We start from the raw sequence: 14,793 nt of genomic DNA on the forward strand, positions 1-14,793 counted from the left end.
AAACCAAAGATCAAACCCTGTTTTCAGGTGCACAACACGGGAATAGAGCAGCTACCAGAGAATTCAACATTAATGAATCATTAATGAATCAATGAATCAGAAGCCCAACTTTTTGTGTGATGGTTAGCATCTTCCTCTGCCTTTTGGGTGCTACTGCAGGAGCCTTTGACGGTGCAAAATGTTTTGTCGACATTGTTGTGTTTGTTGGGGAGAAAACTTACAAACATACAGTGCAGCATTTCAGAGTCACACTGCTAGTGATCGATGTTGCGATTCTGTACTGTACAGTAGGGAGGGCACGGAGGAGGTCGACAATGGCCTACAGCCGATCGGGACGCTGTAGGCCATTGTAGGCCTGTTCATTTTCATTTGTTGCCTCAAGGCAACGTGTGTGTGTGTACGTGTATTACTTATTGTTGTGGGGACACAAATCTGTTTACACACTCACATTGTAAGAACCAAGAAATGGTACCCTCGGCTGGTCCACTTCCTGGACATGATCATGGTTACCACCTGGCTGCTCAACAGAAGAGACTGTGAAGGCACTGGCACGGAGCAGAAAGACCAAATGAGACTCTATACCTTCAAATCATACGTTGCAGATGGCCTCTGCATGTGTGGGAAGAGCCTGGAGAAGAAGAGAGGTCGTCCCAGCCAGTCCATTGCTAGCACATATGAGGAGAAGAGGAAGAAAAGACGCACAGCTCCCATTCCAGTCCAAGATGTCCGCCTGGATCAAACATCCCACTGGCTGATCATGACTGGGGACAAGGGACGATGCAGGGTGTTAGGGTGCAATGGTCCACCAAAAGCAATGTGCCGCAAATGCAACGTGCACCTCTGCTTCACCCACGACCGCAACTGCTTCCTGAGGGTCCACGCTGAATGAACAAGACATCCCTCAGAGATCCCTGATCCAACGTTGGATGTATTTTTATTGTTCTGTGAAATGTTTACAATGTTTATTTGCTGTTTGTTTATTCGTTCATCCTTGTTGTACTATTATAATTATGTATTATAGAATAACTTGGTGTTTGACTACCCTTGTCGCACAGTGTTGCCTTGAAGCAACAAACCAATATCTGTTTTGGGGGGGGGGGGGACCCTAAATCTGCCCCAAAATAGGGTGAAATATTTTTTCCACAAAAATTAAAAAGTCATGCAGTAGAGGGTAAAGGGCCATGCCTGTAACACCCGTGTATTAGGGCTGGGCCATATATACCGCTATAATGTTAGGCAACGATAAGAAAATTAAATATGGCGATAGAATATGAGTAAAACGTGCATGCGCAGTGCCTTTGTTTTCATACGCACATTACGGAAAAAGCAGTGATGGAGAACGAAAAGAGCGAAAGCGCCTCGTTGAATGAAACAGATGAACCAGAACTGGTTTGTAAAAATGCTGCAGCTTCACTGGTGTGGAACTGGTTTAGCTTTCGTCCGTCAGATACACAACAAAGCACTATTTTTGGTAGAGCATGCTAGCGGGCCGTCGTTATTACCGTGTTGTTTGGAAAATGAGGCGCACTTAAAATCCTTTGATTTTCTGAAAAATCAACAGTGCCCCTTATAATTCTTGTGTATGAACTCTGGTTGTGTTTACTGACCTCGAAACGATTTTATGTGCACGGCGCTCGAAAATCTGTCAAATGTTTCAGTACGACTTTGCTAAGCTACGAAGCCGCACCGCTTGATGGATTGTCGGAGCATTACGGCTATCGTAGGCGGAGCCTGGTGGAATGTGAGTGAAGTTGGCCCCCCCACCTTCTTCAAATCCAACAAAAGTGGTATCAAACGTTTGTGCTACGTTTGTGCTGGTTTGTGCTGCAAAAATTTTCGTTTGTACTACTATCATTTTAAAGATATTAATAGAAATTTCTAGAGGTCATCAGAGGTCAACCAGCCCCCCCACATTACCCAAATCAAACAAAATGGGTGTCAATCAACTGTGCTACGTTTGTGCTGGTTTGTGCTGCAGAAATTTTTGTTTGTGCTGCTATTATTTTAAAGATATTAGCAAAAATTTCTAGAGGTCAACCAGCCCCCCCATATTAATGGAATCAAACAAAATTGATGTCAAACGTTTGTGCTGGTTTGTGCTGCAAAAATGTTTGTTTGTGCTGCTATTATTTAAAACATTTTAATAAAATAACGTCTTGATGCGTGCTTAATCATCCAGGTAAGTAAATCCCAAAAGGTTGATTCTGTTCATCTGGACATTTTCAGTTGGAGAAACGTTTCGTCACTCATCCAAGTGACTTCTTCAGTCTCAGCTGACTGCAGGTTTCCCCAACCTTATAAACACATGTGAGTGAAATTGGCCCCCCTACCTTCTTCAAATCGAACAAAATTGATGTCAAACATTTGTCCTGCAAATTATTTTGTTTGTGCAGGTTATGTTTCCCTAATTTTGTAAACAATACATGTACAGTGAGAGAGAGATGTTACATCTGTCTTCACTTGCATCCCAGTCATAGAAGCGTTGGAGGTCGTTCATAAGAGATTACAGGATCATCCCAACCTCAGCAACAGGACCACTCTCAGCACTGATCAGTTGTGTTTGCTTTTGGAACTGTGTCTTAATTCCACCTATTTTGCATAAGGGTCAGTACAGGCAGAAATCTAGGTGTGCCGTGGGTTCCCACAGGCCCCTGCTCAAAGTCACCAAACCAGTTCGTAAGCAGGTACAGGTGTGGCCAGAAGGGTCCTCAGAGGCACTGCTTTTCCACCACAGGCTGCCACACACGACAACACCACAGACTTTCAGGAATATACAGAAACTGTCACTGCCTACATCCCAAAATGCATCGATGATGTCACAGAGACCAGGACTATCACTGTCCGGGCCAATCAGAAACCATGGCTCACAGGTCAGGTTTAAATGCTCCTAAGGTTGAAAAATGCAAGCCTTCAGAGCCGGGAATTAGGTGAGTCTAAGAACAGCAAGGGCAAACCTGTCACGTGGCATCAGCTACAGCAAAGCTTCAGCGACAGCAGAAATACTTGGAGGCAGTGGCAAGGAATACAAACCATCACAGACTACAAGCCCACTCTACAGACCGTGGTGACACAATCCCCAGACAGTGTGTGGAGAACCCTTTCCAAAATCAGTACACGCAAAGCTCCAGGTCCTGATAACATCCTTGGACAAGCACTGCAGGACTATGCTGTGGAACTCACAAATGTCTTCACAGACATCTTTAACACATCACTAGGGTCAGGCCGTCGTTCCCACATGCCTCAAAGCCTCCACCATCATTACTGTACCCAAGAAGTCATCTATCTCCTGCTTTAAGGACTACCGTCCTGTCAAACTCACCTCCATCATTATTAAGTTAAGTGCTTTGAACGGTTAGTCATGCATCAAATCAAATTATTGCTTTCCCCCAACCTGGATCCATTTCAGTTCGCATACCGGTCAAAACGCTCAACCGATGATGGAATTTCAACTGCCCCTCACTCAGCCCTCACACATCTGAACACTAGAGACTCATATGTCAGAGTGCTGTTCATAGACTTCAGTTCAGCATTCAACACCATCATTCCCCAGCAACTCATTCACAAACTGGATCTGCTGGGGATCAGCACCTTGCTGTATAACGGGCTGCTAGATTTCTTGACAGGAAGACAGCAGACAGTACGGGTCAACAGCAACACCTCCAGCCCAAGAACACGGAATACGGGGGCTCCCCAAGGATGTGTGTTGAGCTCCCTTCTCTTCACTCTGCTGACCCACGACGAGATCTACTACAGGGGTGAAGTTAACCATCTGCCAGAGTGGTACAGCAACAACAACCTGTCCCTGAATGTGGAGAAGACCAACAGCGACTCTACTTCCTCTGCAAACTGAGAAGCACAAGAGATTCAACCCCCATTATGAGCACCTTTTACAGAGGCACAGTTGAGAGTATCCTCACCAGCTGCATCACTGTGTGGTATGACTCCTGCATTGGGTTCTGCAGGAAAAAATGACAACGGGTAGTGAGAGCAGCCGAGAGCATTGTGGGGACCTCTCTTGCCTCCCTCCCCAGGAGATCTACTGCACCTGCCTCATCTGGAAGGTCCTCTCCATTACAGGTGACTCCACTCATCCCTTCAACAGCGTCTTCAGTTTGCTGCCATCAGGAAGGATACTGAAGAGCCTCCGGGCCAGAACCAGCAGACTGAGAGACAGCTTCGTCCATTGGGCTGTCAGGATGCTGACCATCTCTGAATCGAGAAGGGGGGCCCAAGGGTACATCTTTTTCCATCTTACAATGCTGTGATTGTAGCCATTCCCCACTTTCTGTGAATGGTACTCATGGCCATTGATCAGTAGGCTTTGATTAGTTGTCATTGATCAATGGTCATAAGAATTTGCATGCTAACAATCATGGAACTAACCCCCCAGCACATTGTTCATTCAGTGGCTCTAGTTTCCTTCACTATGCAAATGTACTGTTTATAAGGTTGGGGGAACCTGCAGTCAGCTGAGACTGAAGTCACTTGGATGAGTGACGAAACGTTTCTCCAACTGAAAATGTCCAGATGAACAGAATCAACCTTTTGGGATTTACTTACCTGGATGATTAAGCACGCATCAAGACGTTATTTTATTAAAAATTTTAAAATAATAGCAGCACAAACAAACATTTTTGCAGCACAAACCAGCACAAACGTTTGACATCAATTTTGTTTGATTCCATTAATATGGGGGGGCTGGTTGACCTCTAGAAATTTTTATTAATATCTTTAAAATAATAGCGGCACAAACAAAAATTTCTGCAGCACAAACCAGCACAAACGTAGCACAAACGTTTAACATCAATTTTGTTGGATTTGGGTAATGTGGGGGGGCTGGTTGACCTTTTGACCTTTACCTTTTCATTAATATCTTTAAAACAGAGGCAGCACAAACGAAAATTTTTGCAGCACAAACCAGCACAAACGTAGCACAGTTGATTGACACCCATTTAGTTTGATTTAATTAATGTGGGGGGGCTGGTTGACCTCTGATGACCTCTAGAAATTTTTATTAATATCTTTAAAATGATAGTAGCACAAACGAAAATTTTTGCAGCACAAACCAGCACAAACGTAGCACAAACGTTTGATACCACTTTTGTTGGATTTGAAGAAGGTGGGGGGGCCAACTTCACTCACATCCTGGTGGAGTGATACATACTGTGCTTCAACATAATATTACCGTATTGTGTGTGTATAACCTCTTTTTAAGTTTTGTGGATATTATACATGGTTATGCTGAGGATGTGTCGGCCAGTTTCCACTGGAAATGCCTTTTGGTTAAACTGTCAGCGAGGAATTTGCACTGTTACATTTTTATATAACTTTAATGCACATAAAAAAACAGCTGCTTGTTTAAGTGAAAACACATTGATGGGATTTTTCTTTTTTTTGCACTAATAAAGTTGTGGAGTTGTAAAGTATTCTTTCTCATTTCAATTATATCGTCAGTTATATCGTTATCACAAATTTTCAAATGTATATCGTGATAAATATTTTTGGCCATACTGCCCTGCCCTACCGTGTACGTTAAAACCTGTTTCAGCACTCGGGCCATGACTGTCTTTATACTGACCAATACTCCTCTGCACCTCAGTGTCAGGAAACAGACAGGAACATTTTAATAAATAAGTTGCTTTATGTGTTGCTGTTGCACTTTTGACCAAATCATAGACATGTGAAGCTCTGATTACTTGTTTCTCAATAATAATCTCCCCTATCACGCCACAAAACATCTAATGAATGGGTGAGGGCTGTTAAAATAAGGTCTGCATTTTTTCTGCTCATCCACAAACACATCCTGGGAGAAGACAGGCGCGAGGGCACGGGAATGAGCGAAGCAGTCGGTTCTGGAGGGCAGTGCGCATGAACGTGTCTGTGCTGGTGCATGTACAGGAACAAGCAGAGCTTGAAGTAACTTGAAGTAAAAGTAAAGGCAAATAGGCGGAGCGGTTAGTGCTTCGTTTGTGCAGATTTGTGCAGGTAAAATGATCGTTTCTGCTGCTTTGATTTTTGAAATAGTAAACTTTATTTTATAGATCATTCAAAGGTCACCATCCCCCCAGACTGCTCCAAAATGGCCTACTTTTTTACTGCTTTGTTTGTGCAGATTTGTGCAGGTAAAATTATTGTTTGTGCTGCTACAATTTCTGAGATATAACAGTTTTAATTTTTACGGCCTACACTGTATAACACCAATGTCTGTGGCGGTGTGGCACTTTTATAGAAGATTGTCCACTTTTTTCAGGCTTGCTGCGTATTTAGTTTTATGAATGTTTTGTATGTTTCTGTACATTTTAGTAAACCAATTTAGTCAGCGGAAAGGTTGATATTTCTGTTACCAGTGCAGAAACGTACACACGGTAGTTTTCATTTTTTTCTGTGTAAAACTGAGTTGAAGTGATTGACGTAAATTATTTTTTTTACATATCCAGTTTGTCTCTATGATTTTGTTTTTAATTATATATGTTCATTATTATTAATGTAGCTGTCTCAGAAAAAAAATATGTTTGCTTTCACATTAATTTCAAGTGTTATTTGAGTATGCACCTAGGTGTCTATGGAACGCCAGGACTGCCATAATGAATTAATTAAATACACCATTAAATAATTAATTAAATGTGGCAATAATTAATTAAAATTGGAATTAATTAATTAAATAAATAGTTATGACACATGTAATTAATTAATTATTGACACATTTAATTAACTATTTATGTATTTCACATTTTAATTAATTATTGACACATGTAATTAATTAATTATTGAGACATTTAATTAATTATTTATGTATTTCACATTTCAATTAATTATTGAGACATTTAATTAATTATTTAATGATATATTTATTTATTTCATTTTGGCAGTCCTGGCGCCTGGCTCTCATCTTGAATTAATTTTATCTGTCAGCCTCACCCATCAAGTTCAGGGGGCGGGGTTAACGCTGCCCATGCAGCTTCTCTAACATTTGATTGGTTGCCGTGCAAAGTAAGTCAAATCAGGTCGAGCCTAGATAATCGATTGCTTGTGTAGACTTGGGGCAGCCAGGTATCCCAGAATGCAGATCAAATCACAGGCAGCAATGGTGGTGGTGTAGTTTTAAAATACCCCGTTTTTCTGTCACCAGCTACACTTTTAACAGTGTTTTAGCCGCGAATGTCGCGCCGTATGTCTGGTCAGGTTGTCAACATAGAACATGTTTGCAAAAGTGCTCAGATGTTTTCAGAGATTTCACTAGCTCTGCTAACAATTAGCATGCAGAGTGCACCCAGGGGGTTACGTTAACCGGTTTGTTTACATATTCCACTCTCCGTGTTCCACATGTTGCATTCGTTTTTTAATAGTTATTCAACTGTATTCTAAGCACCAGCTGTCTGTTAGAATGTGATTTTTTTCTCTCTCTTTTTTTTTTTTTTTTTTTGATTTTTCGGTCATGTTATGTTTACCTGTCAAAGGCTTGTTACAAACTATGAAACACATCGTGCAGACTTCTGGATGTTAGAAGGAAACTAATACTGCTCATGAAGGAGACTAAAGGCAGGAAGGTGTCCTTTAAAACTAAACATGTTAATAGGACCTCCCTATTTATATCATAGTTTATGATATAGCACGTGTATTTCAGTAATAGCCTGCTGATTTCAGGTGAACAGTCGCTCACGCAGGCGTTATCTGTGATACTCCTTAACTATAATTTATCCAAGTTAACTTCAGTTAACCATTCAGACACTTCTTTTGCAATGAAAAACATAAACACCCATGCTGGTGTAGGTTTCCTCAGTGCCAGCTGTTAACATTATAGCTGCTTATGCAGTAACCATGGTAACCACAGACTGAGCGGCTGGATCGACGGAGGTCAGACAACAATTTTACATGTATGATCTTAAAACAGGACACAGCCACTATACGTGCTGGCCTCATATCAAATGTGAAGGCAGACTGAGTCTATGTTTGACGTTTTTTATATCTAATCTTCCTTTTCAAACATTTAAACAGCAGCGAGTCTGCAGCTGAGGGAATACAAACTCAAATTGTCCGAACAGGTTGGCTCGTTTCTTGGATTCATTTGGTGATTTATTAAATGTATAACTGTTATTCTAATCTGCTGCTGAGTCTCTTACACTTTTCTTTATGCTGTATATTTTCACGTCTCTGGAATAGTTGGAAGTTAGATAGTCAGCTGGGAAACTCTGTGTTAACTCATGGAGCTGAGGATATCGTGGATATGCTGACCTCGCTGCGTGGTGTACAGAGCGAGGTCAGCATGATTAATATTCACAATAAAAATATTAGCCGAACATCATGAAGTCTGTATGTGTTTCATAGTGTCGAACAACCTTTGTACAGTTAAAGCCAGCAGTTACTACATGACAGAAACACCAACGTTATCTCTTTTATGCGTTTATACACAGGTCACGCTGATTACTGAACAAAAACCCAAAGATCAGATGTTAAACAGATTTATTTGCTCTCTCTCCTCCTTAAACATGTTTTTAATGTTAGTTATAATTCAGAATTGGCGACTGAAACACGTAGGACACATAAGAACATCAGGAAATAAAACACCGATAAATATAACCTCAGTAAAAGAAGTCAGCGGGGGTTACTACAGCTGTGTACCGGGGCCTGCGCTTTGTCGGTGGGATTGCTTGCGAGGCGAGCGGGTCTGTCCCACGCTTTGCCGTGAGACTGGGCTGACATCTCCGAAATCATCGAAGCACTTTTGCAAAGAGGCTGTATCTTGACAAACCGACCAGACACATGAAGATTAAACCACTACATGCTCGGCTAAAAAAATATTAAAACAGTATTTGGTGACACACAAACAGGGTTTTTCAAAGTTCAGTTCTGTTAGCTTCCACATGCCGGTTGTTGTGTGCTAGAAACAATGGCCACCAGGCCAAAGCAATGGTTTTGACTCGATCAGTGTTAACCCCGCCCCCTGAGTTTGATGGGTGAGGCTGACAGATAAAATTATTTCAAGATGAGAGCCAGGCGCCAGCACTGCCAAAATGAAATAAATAAATATATCATTAAATAATTAATTAAATGCGTCAATAATTAATTAAATGTGTCAATAATTAATTAAAATGTGAAATACATAAATAATTAATTAAACGTGTCAATAATTAATTAATTACATGTGTCATAACTATTTATTTAATTAATTAATTCCAATTTTAATTAATTATTGCCACATTTAATTAATTATTTAATGGTGTATTTAATTAATTCATTATGGCAGTCCTGGCGTTCCATAGTGTTCCCACCTACATGTAGAAAATTGAATATCCCACAGCACCTAGGCCAGGGATCTTTAACCTGCTGTAAAGCCACATGTGGCTCTCTGGCCCCTCCACTGTGGCTCTTATAAGAGCAAGTAAGTTATGTTATATTATATTGACAACAAGAAAGGGTTGTTAGCAGTTTTTGTTTTTTATGAAATATATGCATTCACAGAAAGTACAAGGCTTTTAAGAGTGATTTAATGTTTCTTAGCTTCAAAACTATTTGCTGTAAATTTCAGGTTGGTTTCCCATTTTTCCTAATTTTTAATTTTTATGGAAATAACTCACTTAGCTGGCTTCATTTTAACAAATACTTTTCCAGATGTAAAGGTTAGGTGATTCATTTTGTTCTAAAATCTAAAGATAAACATTTTTATTTACATTTCAATAGCTTTCATGTTACAACAACTCATTTTGTAGATATTTATAAGCTTTCTTTTTTAGCCTCGAGGAGATGACCTGATGCAAGTTATTGAAGGCTTCAGACAGCGATGGGGGTTGAGTCACTTTCTCATCACTGCTCCTGAGGACAATCACTGTGATTAATTCAACTGCAAAGGTTGGTACTCTGTCATCCTTCAGGGCGTCATCGACCATCAGTTCTGGTAAGCATACTATGATCTACTCATTATGAAAAACTGAAAGGAAAAAAAACATACATTTTAATGCCTCAAACGTTTATACAGAGCTGTGTAGAGTAGCCAAAATTCTAGTATTGTAGCTCCACAATACCATTTCTACATAGAAGCAAAAAGTAGTAGTTGCAAGTAACTGTTTGAACAGTACTGTGATGATCTTTTTGTGTTGTTTTCCTTCAGTCTCTCTGCTTTCAGGAATCTGTTTCCCTGTGCATTTAAACTCACTTTACTTGTATTGTTTTTTTTATGGAACATATTTTTTAAATGATTACCATTAAATCAATGAGTGACCCTTTATAAATATTTCATAAGTAATCAAGTGTTGCTTAATGTAGTGGTGAACAGTTACTTTTTCACTAATACTATAATAGTAACAAAAATATGTTGCAGTAAAACTCTTAAAAACTTTTTGAAAAAGTTTCCATAATGAAATGTACCCACCTCACCATCAGCTTTCATATATTTTATTAGAATATATTGCATCAGCTCTTTCTGGGACAGTGGCGCGGCTGCCCCTCTGTTGGTCTTCCTTGGTCTCTTGTGTTCTGGGGGCCTCTGGATGTCTGGAGTCTTGATCTCCTCCGTACCTGCTTCATGCCCTGGAGGACGGGGCTGTGGCTCCCCACACTCCCTAGCAGATCGTTACATGGAGAAACCTTTGGAATGCAAGCATGCTGATCCACACAGGTATGCACACAGGTGTGCACACAGGTGTACACACGGGTATTCACAGACGCGGACTACAGCTTTCTTGGCTGCTGCCTCAAAGCACATTGTGCGCTGTCTATCTTGCGTGCTGCACAATATCGTTTATTATTTAGTATCTACTGATATCTACTGCTAGCTAGTTTATTGTGATGGTGCCGTTTTTTTTATTATGTTGCTCTTTGTTGTTTGCTTTCTCTTCTGTTTTTTTTCTCCATACAGGTGACCCAGGTGTTTTTTTTTTTTTGTTTGTTTGTTTTTTTTTCTCTTTCTTCCCCCCCTTCTCACCGTCTCTTCTCCCCTTTGGTTTTCTTTCTCTCCCTCTCTTTCTTTCATTCTTTCTCCCTGTCCTATCCCCCAGTCATGTCTGTCCCGTTTGTAGCAACTGAAAATAAAATAAATTCATAATTATAATAAAGGTCAATCAAATGGACCAATATGGCAAGGCCATGATGATCCACTTGGTAAAATAAATCCGCTTGGCATCTTTCTTGGCCTTAAGACAACAATTCTGATGGCTATAGATCCAAACGGGACACAAAAAAAAAAAAAAAAAATTGAATATATTGCATTTTCTTGCACCCATAGCCAGGCCAAACAGTATTGTTTGACTGATGGCCCAATTTTGCTTTAAGTTATAAAGTAAAGTTATTGTGTTATTTACATTTGGCCTAATAATGATGGTAAATGGCCTGTATTTTTATAGCGTTTTACTAGTCCCTAAGGACCCCAAAGCGCTTTACACATCCAATCATCCACCCATTCACACACTGGTGATGGCGGCCACAGCCACCCTGGGGTGCACTGACAGAGGCGAGGCTGCCGGACACTGGCGCCACCGGGCCCTCTGACCACCACCAGTAGGCAACGGGTCAAGTGTCTCGCCCAAGGACACAATGATTGAGACTGTCGGAGCCGGGGCTCGAACCAGCAACCTTCCGATTACAAGGCGAACTCCCAACTATTGAGCCACGATCGCCCCAATGATCCTTATTGCTGTTTTAGAGAGGAGAGGTGCTTCAAAGGATAGTTGTAGATTTCTGTCAGAATCTGCAGATTACACAGTACAAATAAAATGTTGACGTTTCTCCAACGTTGTCTTCCCAACAGTTTCACTGACATCTACACTGTTTGGCCAGGAAGCGTTCGCGATGCCAGGGTTCTCAAGAATTGTGAGATATACACAATGGCAGAGAGAGGGGAGCTATTTCCACCAGTCAGTATCTTTGAACACAGTGAATTGTAATTAAAATTATTTTACCATTCTTCCTTGTTCATGTGTGTCACCTTGTAGTCACGTTATCTTAGGTTACAGAAGAAATCATGGGTGTTGAAGTTCCAGTCATGCTGCTTGGTGACCCTGCAGATCCCCTGCGAAGCTGGCTGCTGAAGGGATACGCAGATACAGGAACCCTAACTGAACATGAGGGTACTGAGCATCCTGACGGGAAACATCTTAACCTGGTTCGGGAACAGCACCATGCAGGACAGACGAGCTCTACAGAGGGTTGTGCGGTCAGCTGAGCGCACCATCCGCTCCGAGCTCCCTGACCTGCACTCAATCTACAGCAGGCGGTGCTGGACCAAGGCCAGGAAGATGGTGAAGGACCTCAGCCATCCCAACAACAGACTGTTCTCTCTGTTGAGGTCAGGAAAGCGATTCCGCTCCCTGAAGACCAACACAGAGAGACTGAGGAGGAGCTTCTTCCCGCAGGCGATACGGTCTCTCAATCACACCACCACACAGTACTGACCCACACATACAGTTCTTACACACACTGGACTTTCTGGACATTGTTTTCACTTCATCACTTAAATCACTTTAAGCATATTTGCACTGCACAAGACATAATGTGGATTGCACAACACTGGTCACTATATTCTTCATTTCCAGTTAATACTTGTACAGCTGCTGTTATTGTGTATATATTTATTTATTTCTTCATACATTCTTATATAGTTCTATATTGTGTATTTTGTTGTACAGTTATTTCATTTTCAACTTTAATTTATATATTTTATCTTATTCTTTCTCAGTTAAATTTACCCTTCATTCTAATTTGTGTTGTACAGTTATTTCCTTTTTAACCTTAATTTATATTTTATTCCTTCCTAGTAAAATTTACCCTTTTTAATTTTTCATATTTATTTCCCTTTTTAATTTTTCATATTTATTTCCTATCTTATTCATAGCCTTTTCCTTTTTTGTTTTCTTTAGGTCACGAGCAGTTGTCCAAGCATTTCACTGCATATCGTACTGTGTATGACTGTGTACGTGACAAATAAAATTTGAATTTGAAGAACAACAATACTTCAACGAGCGACACAGCAGAGCCAGGATGACAGTGGAGTGTGCATTTGGCCGACTTGAGGGTCGGTGGAGGTGCCTTGGGAAACATCTTGATGTGGACAGCCACACTGTTCCCACAATAATAAGTGCATGCTGCACACTCCACAGTTTGTGTGAAAAACACGATGAAGCCTACAATGAAACTGATATAGCTGTTCTGCATGATTCTAGAGGTACCGAAGGAGGCATCTTACCAGATGTTCAGCCAGTGGGAATCAGAGAGGTGCTGACCCAGTTTTTTCATAGTCAACGTCAAGGCACAAAAGCCGTGGTTTCACCTCATGGTCAATAAAGCTGAGCTTGAACTTTAAGCGGTGCATTCACAAAATGTCAAATAAAGTATTCAAAGTTATTTTTGTATGAAAAAATAACTTTTTTCATAAAAAGTTATTTTGTTATGAAACACACATCAAAATTTTTATTTATTAAGACCCGAACTCTTCCGTGGCATGCATTTTAAATTTCTCTTTGATCTTTGGGTATATTGGGACCCGATGAATGTAGAAACAAAGAATTACCAGATTTTTTTTTTTTTTACCTGACTTTTTGAGATCCACATATGAGGATATTCGTTTAAAATTTTGATAGAGCAGTGGCAGTATAACGTCCTCTTAAGTGGATATCAGGCCCCTGTAGAGCAAAATTAAGTATTTTGGTCTAGACAACCCAAAATGTGACGTCCACATATGTGGACGCCAGGTCCTAGGAGGTTAAAGTAGTTTAAGCCTGTTCATCTGGAGGAGGGTAGGGTGACTTTATAGGCCTGGTTAAAGGATGCATGCTGAGCCTGATCTCGAGGGTTTGGTCGTTCTGGTCTAAAGGGCTGACTAGGATTGTGAGATGGTGGAAGGGCATTACCAAAAGGAAGAGGTTGAACTAAATCTTGTTGGAAAGACAGAGACTGATTGGACATATCAAATGGTGGAGACTGAGATAAAGCCATGGGGTATGGAGGGGAATGAATGAGTGAAGATTGTGTTGGGCAGTAAAGATGTGGAGCTTGTACTGCCTGCTGGTAGAAAGGTGGTTGTTGGCGTGTGATAAGCTGGGTCAACATGGAGGGAACTTTAAGATCGTGCTCATGTTGAGCTGCTTGCATCTTCAACAGAAGCTCCGACTCATCATTCTTCAAGGCGTTTGTAATCGTGTCCACAAATATTTCCAAAGTTGACTCCATCTTTGACTTTCTCTTCCTGCTCTTGGCAGATGTATGTGTAAAGAGAATAGTTGTTTGTGTTATTTCAACAAAAGGATAATTTTTATGTTCAAGGATAGAGGGAATTTTCATATGCAGTTCTTGTACACACCTTGGAGAAATGAGAACATCACCAAAATAGTATAGGTCAGAAATTAAGAGTGTAGGGTATTTGATCATTTGGGTCAGCTCATGGTTTTTATTTGAAAAACATTGCACAATCTACAGTATGTCTTGCATTCCAATCTCTCCCTTCTCTCTCATTGACAAAATGAGTAGTATTAATTAGAAGATACGTGTGTGCTTTATCCATGCTTAGGAATCCAGAGTAAAATTGAACTCTTAGGGATACATTATTTTGCCTTGTGAGGTCTCGACATGACACTTTACTTAAAAAATGTTTTTTCTAATAGAATAATGAAAAGTTTGCAACAACAATTTTCTATTTAATATATGGGTTACTTACTTTTGGTGTATGCATTCTTTTTTATGCATTCTTTATCTGCACTGACTGCAGATGAACTTTCCTTTGAGGCAGAATCAAATGTCAGCAACACAGGAGTACCATCACCCAGTGTACAGGCACCTTTTGAAAATACAAATATACAATCATACAAC

Source organism: Simochromis diagramma, unplaced genomic scaffold (assembly GCF_900408965.1).
Source record: "Simochromis diagramma unplaced genomic scaffold, fSimDia1.1 OVJJ01000005.1, whole genome shotgun sequence".
NCBI lineage: Eukaryota > Metazoa > Chordata > Actinopteri > Cichliformes > Cichlidae > Simochromis > Simochromis diagramma.